The following is a 10,726-nucleotide window of genomic DNA, read 5'->3' as shown; positions in this document are numbered from 1 at the left end:
TGGGCGCCCCAATTGACACTCGGGCCGTCCTACCCCGAGCTGAGCATTCGCAGCTTGGAGAGAGAGAAAACTGGACGGAGATGATAGAAATCATTTTATGCAAAGCGGATTGGGGACATCCTCTGTGAACCAAGCTGTCTGCAAGAGATGGGGTTTCTTCGTGGCTCGGGGAGTAGAAGTATATATCTATATATATGCGTACGTATAGACCGTTAATGTTGGCAGATGGAGGGTCATGGTGCTGCTCCCAGTTTGGGCAGCTGGAGATCGACCTTGCCCCAGCCCATTTTAAACTAGGAACGCGCTGTTCGCTTGTTTATTAAGTCACATTGAGTCACCTGCAGCCTCTCGCAGGGTCTCCAGCAGCAATTGCTGCATTCCCACCCGGTTTCGCGGGGAACGTTGGCAGCTTTGGGAGCGGAGCGAGGGGACGGTATGGGTGCAAATCGGGGCTGGTGGGTTCTTCCTTCTGAAATCCACTCATCCTGGTCTGTTCCAGCCGATTGCGTTGATTTTCAGAGCATTTTTCTCGTGCCACCAAAGTGTAGCAATAAGGCAAAGTCAAGATGCTTTCCAGGATGAAGCATGAACGGGAACTCCTAACGCAGAAGCGTGAAACAGGGGCTCTTGTGCCGAGCCCCACAGCCAAACCAGTTTGCAGAGCAGCACCCAGGTGTCCCAGGTTTGCATTCAACCTGCTGAAAGCATTAAATCCAACTCACCTGCCTTGGCTGTTGTTTCAACAGTGGTTCCTCATGGGCGTCTCCTGAACTCTCTGAGCTCTAGAAACTACACAGAAGAGCCTTGCAAAGGGCTTGAGCTGTTTGATAGTCCCAGGACGCACCAGCAGCTGCTCCGGAGACGCATTTGGGATCGTTTTCCTCATGGGACGTGCTGGTGGGACAAGTCACAGCGAGCCAGACGCCATCGCTTGTTCCCACCAACCTGCAGCCATGAGGAAGCCCCGGCTGGTGCCACCGCAAAGTGGTGACAATGACCCGGGGAGGGTCCAAATGGGCCTGGAGAGGGACAGGTTGGCTCCGTGGTGTGGGAGATGGAGCTGGAGCCACTTGCTGGGAACAACCCCGTGAGGTGGCTCTGGGTTTGGGGGGCGCTGGGGTGGCGGGTGCTTGGGGACACTGTGACCAGGGCCGAAATGCCCATCATCAGCGTGCGATGAACGGCGCTTCCGAGCCCAAACCACGGCGTTTCATCACCTCCTTGTGTAACAGCGCCGGCTTGGTATCTTCTACCTGTATCTTCTCATCCACAGCAGCATCCTTCTCCTGCGATCTCTAGGCCTCTCCTGGTTTAACAGACTCTGTTATCTTACATAGATTAATTTAATATATTTATATATAATTACATATATTAATTTCAGCTCTGTAAACGTCGCGTCATCTCAAATCTTTGAGTAGTCAGTGATAGAAAATTATTAAGAAACTGGGCGCCCTTTCTGAATCATGAACACCATTCATCTCACAATTTCTTGCTCTTAAAGCGCCGTTAAAAGCAAAAAGAAACCGTTAGTGCCTATGGAAAGCAGGTGATGTTTTAGCAACAGTCAAACTGTATTTGTTCTGGGTTTGTTCAGCCATTGTTCTCTCCCCTTGCCGCCCTCCCGGAGGGGGACCAGGGTCGTGCTCCATCTCCAGGGTGCTCTGAAAGGTGGTGGCACCTCTTGGGGCTTGGACGTTGTATAAAAACAACCCAAGATTTATGGGGCTGGGTGTAAGCTTTCATGCCTATAGGCCTGCAGACATGAGAGCTGAAGGTGGTGTGGGGCGAGAGAGACGTTTCTCGGCTATAAATGTGCCCTGTGGCTCTGTAAGAACTGAAATGGGCAGAGTAAAGAGTATTTTTGCTGGGAAGAGCATGGAAGTTGCTGCACCTGGAGACAATAACACAAAGTGCTGCGGACCCAAAGCAAACTCCAGGCTGGGAAATGGTTTGAGATGCAGGTGGGTTTCTCCAGAGACTGAAATAATAGAGAGCAGGGTAGGGGAAAGGGAGCTGGGGGTCCTGGGGACCATGAGCCAGCACCGGGCCCTTGTGGCCAGGAAGCCAATGGTACCTGGGGTGGGTTAGAAGGGGGTGGTCAGTGGGTCAGAGAGGTTCTCCTGCCCCTCTGTTCTGCCCTGGGGAGACCACATCCCCTAACATTCTGTGTGATTCTGCATAATGGATGGGGTCTGGATTTCTAGCATTATCGCTCCTGGGTGTGAGTTGTTGAGTTGTGAGTTCCCTTCATTTCTATATCTATTTATGTGTGTGTTTCGATAGGTGACACAAGGTTCTGCGTTCTGGTTTGTCCTGCCTATGGGGGCTCAGGGGTGTTCCCAGGCCTTGCAAAGCCTGGCTGTTCTGGATCCGTCCCCGATGGTGCTGAGGCGTTCTTCATCCGTGTGGCCAAACAGGAGGCTGGTTGGGGATTTTTGTGGGTTTATGGACTTCTGTGCTATCTCAGAAAGCTGACGAAACCCTTGTATAATCGTTAAGAGTGGAAGAAATTATTCAGAAATTATTCACGATCATAATTTTCCTCTTCTTTTTTTTTTTGCTTGGAGGACTTATTTGTTCCCTTCTTTTTGTTTAAAATTTGCATTAAGAGCTTACAGCTTGTTTTTCATTCAAACCCCCTTGCCATAGCAGAGCAGCAGTTGGGCTGTCGAAGGTGGGTTTATCTGGTTTATCTGGTTTATATGTTTAGATACCAGAAGGGTTTTACTGTGCAACTTCTTTCTCTCTTACTCCATTCCTGGTGGTTTCTCCTCTTCAGTTCATGGCCTTGGCCCTTGTCATTCTCTAAGGTCTGTTTTGGTAATTAAGGGAGATCAGCACATACCAACGTGTTTTCTCCATGGAAAACATCAGTGTCTTTACTAATTCAGCTTTAATTGTGTTGAACTGAAGCCCCTTGATGGGAAAGGGCTGGGTTTTTTCTGCCTTCCAGTGAAACCAATAGAAGTGCCTCTATTCCATCTATAATTGGAGGTGCGTGTTTCAAGGAGAGGGTCAGGCACCGAAGGAGAAGGCGTTGCTGGTGCCACGTGCACTTGGATGATCATCCACTCTTATCGACTTGTCCTGAGCCAGGATTTACCCAAAACCCCTGTAAATAAGACCAAATCAGGTGAAACCCCTTGCTGCAGGGGTGGGACCAGCGCATTCCTGCTGGAGGAGGTCCTGGGGACCTCTTTAGATGACACCTCAATAATAGGTGAGGTTAGGCTGGATGTTATAGGCTGGGTTTGGGAAGGACTGGGCATAATCCTCCTCCTCCTGTTGCCCTAATGAGCAAATGGATCAGGAAGGTGCGGACCTGCCTAGCTGTGAGTTATTTCCAGTCCAGCGATATCCAGAACGAAGTCCACTGGTGTTTATTCCCTGCAGAGCCCCTACTCTTGGCCCACGGAGTCTTCCCTCTTGCAGCCCCTGTTCCGGATCAGCGTCCCGTTTCTGTCCCGCTCCGCAAACACCTCATCCCTGGTGTTAAATCACTTGTACGCTGAAAAAAGTCCCTCCTGGTGGCAGCAGCCAAGAGCACTCAGCTTCGCTCCCTTTTCCCTGCCCGCCCCCGTCGTGATTTCAGTAGGAAATGGGTCCCATGTATGTGACAAATCAGATTATAGCCCCTCTCTCGCGCTTCCTACCCACCCTCCTCCAGGGCTTGTTCTCGCACCTCCTCACTCTGCCCTTCCTCCTCCAGCCTTCCTCAGCCTCTTCCCACCGCCCTCCTCTCCCTCGCTCTCCCATCTTGCCTTCGCCCCAAAACTAATCAGGGTTGCCCCACACATCCCTAAGTAAGGGCAATTTGGGCACTTATACCCCAGCGTTTGTTCCTCACAACACCACTTAGTACTTTGTTTTTCTTCCTTTTCTTCCCCCCCAAAATAGTTTCTTCCATCACTCACCATTAAGCCCGGCCTACCATAAAGCCACAGGTAAGCCCGCGACCATCTCAGAGGGAAGTCTTGCTGTGGGAAGATGCCGTGACTCGTGTTCACAAGCTTGTCAGCGTTCGGCGGCTCTGTTTCGTGTTTGTTTTCGGCTCGTGGGCAAAGTCGCCGCTGTTCCAACGCTCGTTGAGATGCTCGCAGCCTGAGCTGTGAACGAGTCTCCCGTCAGCCCCAAAACGCCAGCTGCTGCGGGGACCCGTTTTGGGTGAGTCTGCTAGAAACTGTCACTGTGCTGGCATGGGGGACGACGGAGTCAGGAAGCCAAAGGGAGAACCTCTTTTATATAAACTGTAAGCTTTTCATAAAAGCCTTTCTAATTTGTAGGAAAGAGACTCTAGCACACCCTTGGGACTGGTAAAAATAATAATAGCTTTAGTGGTAGAAGACTGTGAATTTGAAACAGAAGGTTACGAGATTTAGAAGTATTACAAAAACGTCAACATTGTATATCAATAAGTGTAATTTAGATATACAAAGGAGATAGCAAAGACTTCAACAAAGAGCTGTCAAGTCTTACCTCTTCAGATCTCTTTAAAGTAAAGCAGATGTCTTCATCCGATTGATCGAGCGAAACCGGCCTTCATGTCCAAAAGTAGGTTATTTCAAATCGCGAGTGAATTACTCCTTTCAGAAATTACACGGTTTGCCGTTTTTCAATCAATTCCTCCATTCGGAGATGAAACACACATGTTTGCGTTGGCCGGCGTGGCCAGGAGCGCCGCGTTCCCAGCGCCCGCGGTGCGGAGCTGCTGCAGCCCTGGAACGAAAGGACCCGGACCTGGAATACGCTTTTGTAATAAGCAGTTTAATTCTTGCTATTCCACGCTGTAACAAATGGCTGCGGCCCCTCTGCACACCCTCCAAGCCGTGCTCAAAGCGCGGGTTCGATCCGGCCTTCGCCCGAGGTGGGATGCGCGGAGGAAATTGCGGGTTTAAGGCTGTTGCTGGAGGATATTAAGTCTGAGCTTTGTGATCTTTCCCCTCGCTTAAATCCGCAACTGCTGTGATGCATCTGAGAACAAACACTCGGGTTTTCCTTCCCCTGGTTATGGCCATCGTGTAACATTAATGGTCTCGATGTCGCAAATCACTGCAATCCCAGGTCGCTTGGGCACTAAGCCCCGTATATGGAGGTCCCATATTTGGGTGTGCAGTTTCTAATAATGTCAAAAGTGAGCAGAAAATGACAATTCCATATGTCCTCCTAATAACTGCTCCCGCTTTGATATAAATTCCTAGGATTTACCCTTTTCAAACCCAGGGCTTCAGTTCTTTTCCCTGGACTCACCTACCTTACCTGAGATGTTTAAAAATCCAATTTTAACCCAAAACTACATGGGAAGAGTCTGGTCCCTGGCTCCCGGTGGCTCCTGACTTCCAAAAACCTGCTGTAATCTGGCTAATTTTTCATTCTTCTTTAAGAATCATCCTTTAAGATCATCAAGTCCAACCCTTAACCCAACACGGCCAAGTCCACCTCTACCCCGAGTCCCTGGGAACCTCATCTCTGTGTCTGTTCAACCCCTTTGGGGGGTCGGGCTCTGCTCCCCAGGAACGAGCAACAAGGTGAGAGGAAATGGCCTTGAGTTGTGCCAGGGGAGGTTGAGGCTGGATTTAGGAACAATTTCTCCCCAAAGGGCTGTGGGGCATTGGAACAGGCTGCCCAGGGCAGTGCTGGAGTCACCATCCCTGGAGGGCTGGACAGACGGACATGAGGTTCTCAGGGACATGGGTCAGTGCCAGGGGTGGGGTAACATTTGGGCTCTGATCTCGAGGGTCTCTCCCAACCCAAGTGATTCAGTGATTCTTCTTGGTCCTCTGGCCAAGCCGAAGGCTGCAGCTCCCTCCTCCTCCTCCCCGTTTCCGCAGGGGCTGTTGTGAGCGAGTGTCACCGGCACCAGAGGCTCTGGGCTTCCTGCAGGGGTGTCTTTCGTACATCAGATGTGTTCCTCGAGGCAAAGCTCATCTCCTCTTCCACCGGCAACAGCAAATCCCCAAACCAGCGCTCCAGGACGACCGCTTGGGCGATTCCTGAGCGACCCGGGCCGTGGGGAGCGGAGGGGTCGGGGTGGCGGGACGATGGGGAGCGGGGCTGTTGTATAACGCGGTGTGGAATATCATTGTCCCAGCCAGGATGAGTAAGAGCCCAGCTGAGCCTGGTCACTGACTGCACTTCCCTGTGGCCGAGGGAGGGGGAGGCTGAGACGGTTGCACAGTTGAAAATACAAGACAATAAGTCTATAAAAGTTGTAAGAACTGAATAGATTCCTACCATTTGTTTTTCATTATCGCCAAATAACATATAAATAAACATACAACAGAACCAAGAGCAACATCCTAGCTCCCCCCTCTAGGAGCTGTGTTTCAGGCTTAGCTTAGCTGCCTTTGGCCAAACCTCCTCCTTATATATTCTGTAATGAAATGAAATAGCAAAGCTGCTGAAGAAATTAGGCCTCCATCTTCCCTTAAAACAGCATGGGCTTGTCTATGCAGGAAAGCCAGATATCAATGTGCTGCTAATTCTCAGAAGTCGGTACCGCAGAGGGAGGAACATGTGAAAATAAGCACAGCAGGGGGCAAAACACCCTTTTTTTTCCCTCTCTTTGAAAAGGACGCAAGCATACATAGGTTTTGGTTATTATTTATGGCTTGTTGATAATCAGTAGTGCATCTCGGAGAAAGAAAAAAGTCCATTGATCCGCAGTGGAAGGTTTTGCTTTTCCTTTTTTCATGTTTAGTGGTGTAAAACGGGCCCTCGGGTGCTGTGTGCGTGTGAGCGCCGCTTGTGGGGAGAGGAAATAACCCAGGCTTAAGATGCTGCAGCTGCCGCTCAAGTGGGGGAACGGGATGGTCCCGGTGCACCCCGTGCATGGAATTGCTCGGTGCACGTTGTTCTTATAATGTGAATATATTGTTCAGCCCGTGCCCCTGTAGAAGCAGTCGGACACAAGTGACAACCCCACTGCGCAGGCAGAGCTCGTAATCCTAAGTGAACCAGATTGTGCGAAACATCTCGGCTCTCGCTGAGGGAAGACGATGGCAAACGCGGTGATGTACGGCAGCTTAGCGAAGCCAGGATCCTCGTCCTAGCGCCCTGCGCTGTCGGTGTGCTGTGACTTCAGGTTTCGGGAGGCTCTATTGTATTGATGTTGTTGCTAACATCACCGAGAGACTAAGAGATGCCTTTCCTGCAATTTAGCGGAGCTTTCCTCAAAGGAAAGTCATGAATTCCAAAGCTTTTAGGTCACATATGTTAAAATCTCCTCTGTTGCTGCTGCAGATATTACAGCTGTTGCCAAAATGTAAATGGAAAATGGGCTAAAATCTTCTTCACAGCTTCCTTCTCAGAGATTCACTGCTGTGAATTTGCATTGCAACCGGCACTTGGACCGGCCATAGAGCGCCCTGTGTTATGCTGAGAGAGTTTTACCCATTCCAAAGGGAAGGGAAACCTTCCGGGGTGTTCCTGCCACCTTGGGTCAAATCCTGCTCGGGCGGGGAGGATCCCTCACACTGCGATACTGGAAAAAGAACAAAAACCAGAAAACCAAGCAAGCAAACCCCCCAAGTTTAGCAATGGAGATAAAACCTCCCCTCCGAGCATTCTTCTCTCCATGCTCTGCCCACCCCCGGAGGGCCCTGTCCTGCTCCGTGCTCCGCAGGGAACGGCGCCTTTATTTGGGGAATGTTTCCTTTTTTCCTAGATTTCTCTCCATTGTTCCTGAGGATTAAGGAAAAGAAGAAAATAAAGCAAGCAGGGGCAGCTGGCCCCAATAAAGTGCAGCAGATATAGAGGCAAAATTTGGGTGCGGGGACCTCTTCCTTGTGAAAGAAGCAATGCTGGTTCCTGATTAAAAAGAACTGTTCTTGATTTTCCTATTGCGGAACCTGCCTTTGGTCAGCCCATCCCAGCGTTGCGAGTCTCGGTTGTTTCTGTTACGAGAGAGTTTTTCTGCCTCTTCTGGACCGGGACGAGGTTCCTCAACCACATAGCAAAGTTTCTCTGGGATGGCGCAGTAAAAAGGGCCGAAATTTGGTGATGAGAGGGCAGAGAAATAGGACTCATGGCTGAGAAAGGAAGCCTGTGGGGCAGGGGGGGGTTCTCCACCGCCAGAGCCTGGAGCAGCGCCCGCAACAAGAGAAATCAAAACCAAACACTGGAGAAACAGCACAACACCTCGTTTGTGAGGTTTATGTATTAATTACCGCATCAGACGGGATTTCTCTTTAATTGGTGGGAGCTGCTCCAGGAGGCGCAAGCACCTCAATTTGGTAAATGTGCCTAATGAGGTTTGGGCAGAAATGGTGAAGTCCCTTCTTATGAACGGTTAATGTTAATAACTGATTGACCCAGCCTGAGACATTTGCAATATGGACCTGTCTTTAAGGCCCTAAGAACACACACGGTACCAAGTATTTCAGGGACTTCTCGGTCCTCTAAAATCCATCATAGGTTACTCTTGGAAGTGGAACTCGGCTATTGCAAGTCTGAGTAGGCTGATGTATGGATGCTTTTAAATAATTTGGGTCTCTGTCTTTAACAGTAACAACACTAAGCACTCAAATATTATTAATTGTCCTAAAAGAATCACACAATTCTGTACAGAGGGTTCATTTGCTTTTATTTGCTTTTTGCTCTTGAGTTTGTAGGGTTGGCACTGGTTAATGCACCCAGTTTTTCCTTCACAAATACTAGGGAAACATTTCTTAAATGGAAACAGAGCCTCCCATTTGATTCTGTGCAGCAGCAGGGCTGTGGAAATCAAGGTAAAGCAGTTGCCGTTGGTGGCCACCAAGGAGGCGACATTGGCCTGACAAGGTCACCCTAACAAATCCCCGTTAGCCGCCTCACCACGAGGGGCTAACGAACACCTCGATTATTTGCAATGCTTTGGGGATGTTCAGCCAAGCTGCGTGGCCTCTATAATAATGTCCTAATGTTTTAGGCCCTCCCTGACCCTGGAAATTCCCGATGATAACCCCTAACAATTGGCTGAAGCATCACCTCCAGCAGGCCCGGCTGTTTGCACAAGTCCTAATTTTCCCCTCTCCCCCCTCCCTCCCCAGCCTTTCCCGTCGCTGCTGTTTGCAGTTGCCAGACTGAAGCTTGGTATTTTTTCTTAATATAATTTCTCTCTAGTGTTCCTTATTGTGTTTGAGGTGACCAAGCCCATCTCATGCTCTCCTTTCTATCTCACTTCTGGATCGGGATGGTCTGCATCGTGCCATCCCTCTAATTCCAATAAGGAACCAGCAATTCCCTGCATGTCTTCCCCCTTGTTTTCTGAGGGCTGTGTACCCAAGCTCATAGTTCACTCAAGCTTGCTTTCATGAAGTTCACAGTCTTCCTTCTCAAAACCTGCACTTCTTTCTGGTTAGCTCTTGCTCAAGCTGCTTTCCACCTTCGATTTGTTTCTAACAGTCAGAACCAAACCTCAGAGAAGCTGGAGAAGGCAACTACTGACACCCCCAAACACCAAAAAACCTGCTGAGTGCCCAGTGCTCGGCTGCGTTCACCTTCCAAGCGGTGCCGACAGAATTAAGTCAGCCTGCTGAGCCCCGGGCTTTGGGTGTCTTTGTCTGCTCTCAGAAGTCCTCCTCTGGTTTCTCATTGCAGGGAACCCCCCACATGTGCAGCTGCCTGGCAATGAAACTCATTTTGAGAGCCTATTTGCCTAACGTGACCGTGCTCTCAGGTGTTTGTGGTCCCACCGGGGCTGCAGCAAAACTGCCCTTTGTATGAGATGGGCTCTCGGTTTCCACCCTTGTCTCGCTTGCTTCCAACACTAGTGATGTCTATAACCTGTGCTGAGCAACCGATTGTCAGCTTCAGTCTGTAACTCTTTGCTCAGTTTGCTTAAAGAAAAGAACAAAGGCAGGGCTGGAAGACACCGGGCACTTGCCACAGGCTGGCAGAGGACGCCCGTGAGCGGGAGATGTGGCACAGGGCGTGCAGCGTGGGTACACGCCTGGGTATGTTCTGTCCTCAACGGGCTCTGCTCCTGCACACGTCCCAGCCTCTGCGAGCTCTCAGCATCCACTGCACCTTGTGCCAGGACACTGCACCTTCAACCAGCAACGTGTTATAAAATAAAGGCTGCCTGGAGGAGTGGCGGTGGCTTTGGACATCCCAGCCCCCTGCCCCATCATAGAATCACAGGATGGCTTGTGTTGAAGGGACCTCCCCAGCTCCCCCAGTGCCCCCCCTGCCATGAGCAGGGACATCTTCACCAGCTCAGGTTGCTCAGAGCCCCGTCCAGCCTGGCCTGGGATGTCTCCAGGGATGGTTCATCCACCACCTCTCTGGGCAACCTGGCCAGGCTCTCACCACCCTCAGGGACAACAATTTCATCCTCCCTTCTTTAGTTTAAAGCCATCACCCCTTGTCCTGTTGCAAGAAGCCCTGCTAAAAAGTCTGTCCCCATCTTTCTCATCGGCCCCTTTTGAGTATGGAAAAGTCGCACTAAGGTCTCCCCGGGGCTTCTCTTCTCCAGCTGAACATCCAGCTCTCTCAGCCTGTCCCCCAGCAGAGCTGCTCCAGCCTCGGATCATCCTGGTGGCCCTGACGATCATGGGAAGGCACTGCTTGCTCTGCCCCATCACCCGTGGACACCCCAGCCCTCTGCCCCCCGCCTGCTCCCCCGCGGTTCCGCAGCCGGCCCGGCCCGCAGGGGGCGTGTCTCCCCGGTTGGCCCCGCCCCGTCAGCCCCGCCCCCGCGGAGTCCCGCCCCCTGGCGGGGCGCTGGGGCGGCCCCGGCCGCGCAGCC

The sequence above is a fragment of the Patagioenas fasciata genome, chromosome 11 (genome assembly GCF_037038585.1).
Source record: "Patagioenas fasciata isolate bPatFas1 chromosome 11, bPatFas1.hap1, whole genome shotgun sequence".
In the NCBI taxonomy this organism is placed as follows: Eukaryota; Metazoa; Chordata; class Aves; order Columbiformes; family Columbidae; genus Patagioenas; species Patagioenas fasciata.
This window is presented reverse-complemented; position numbering follows the sequence as displayed.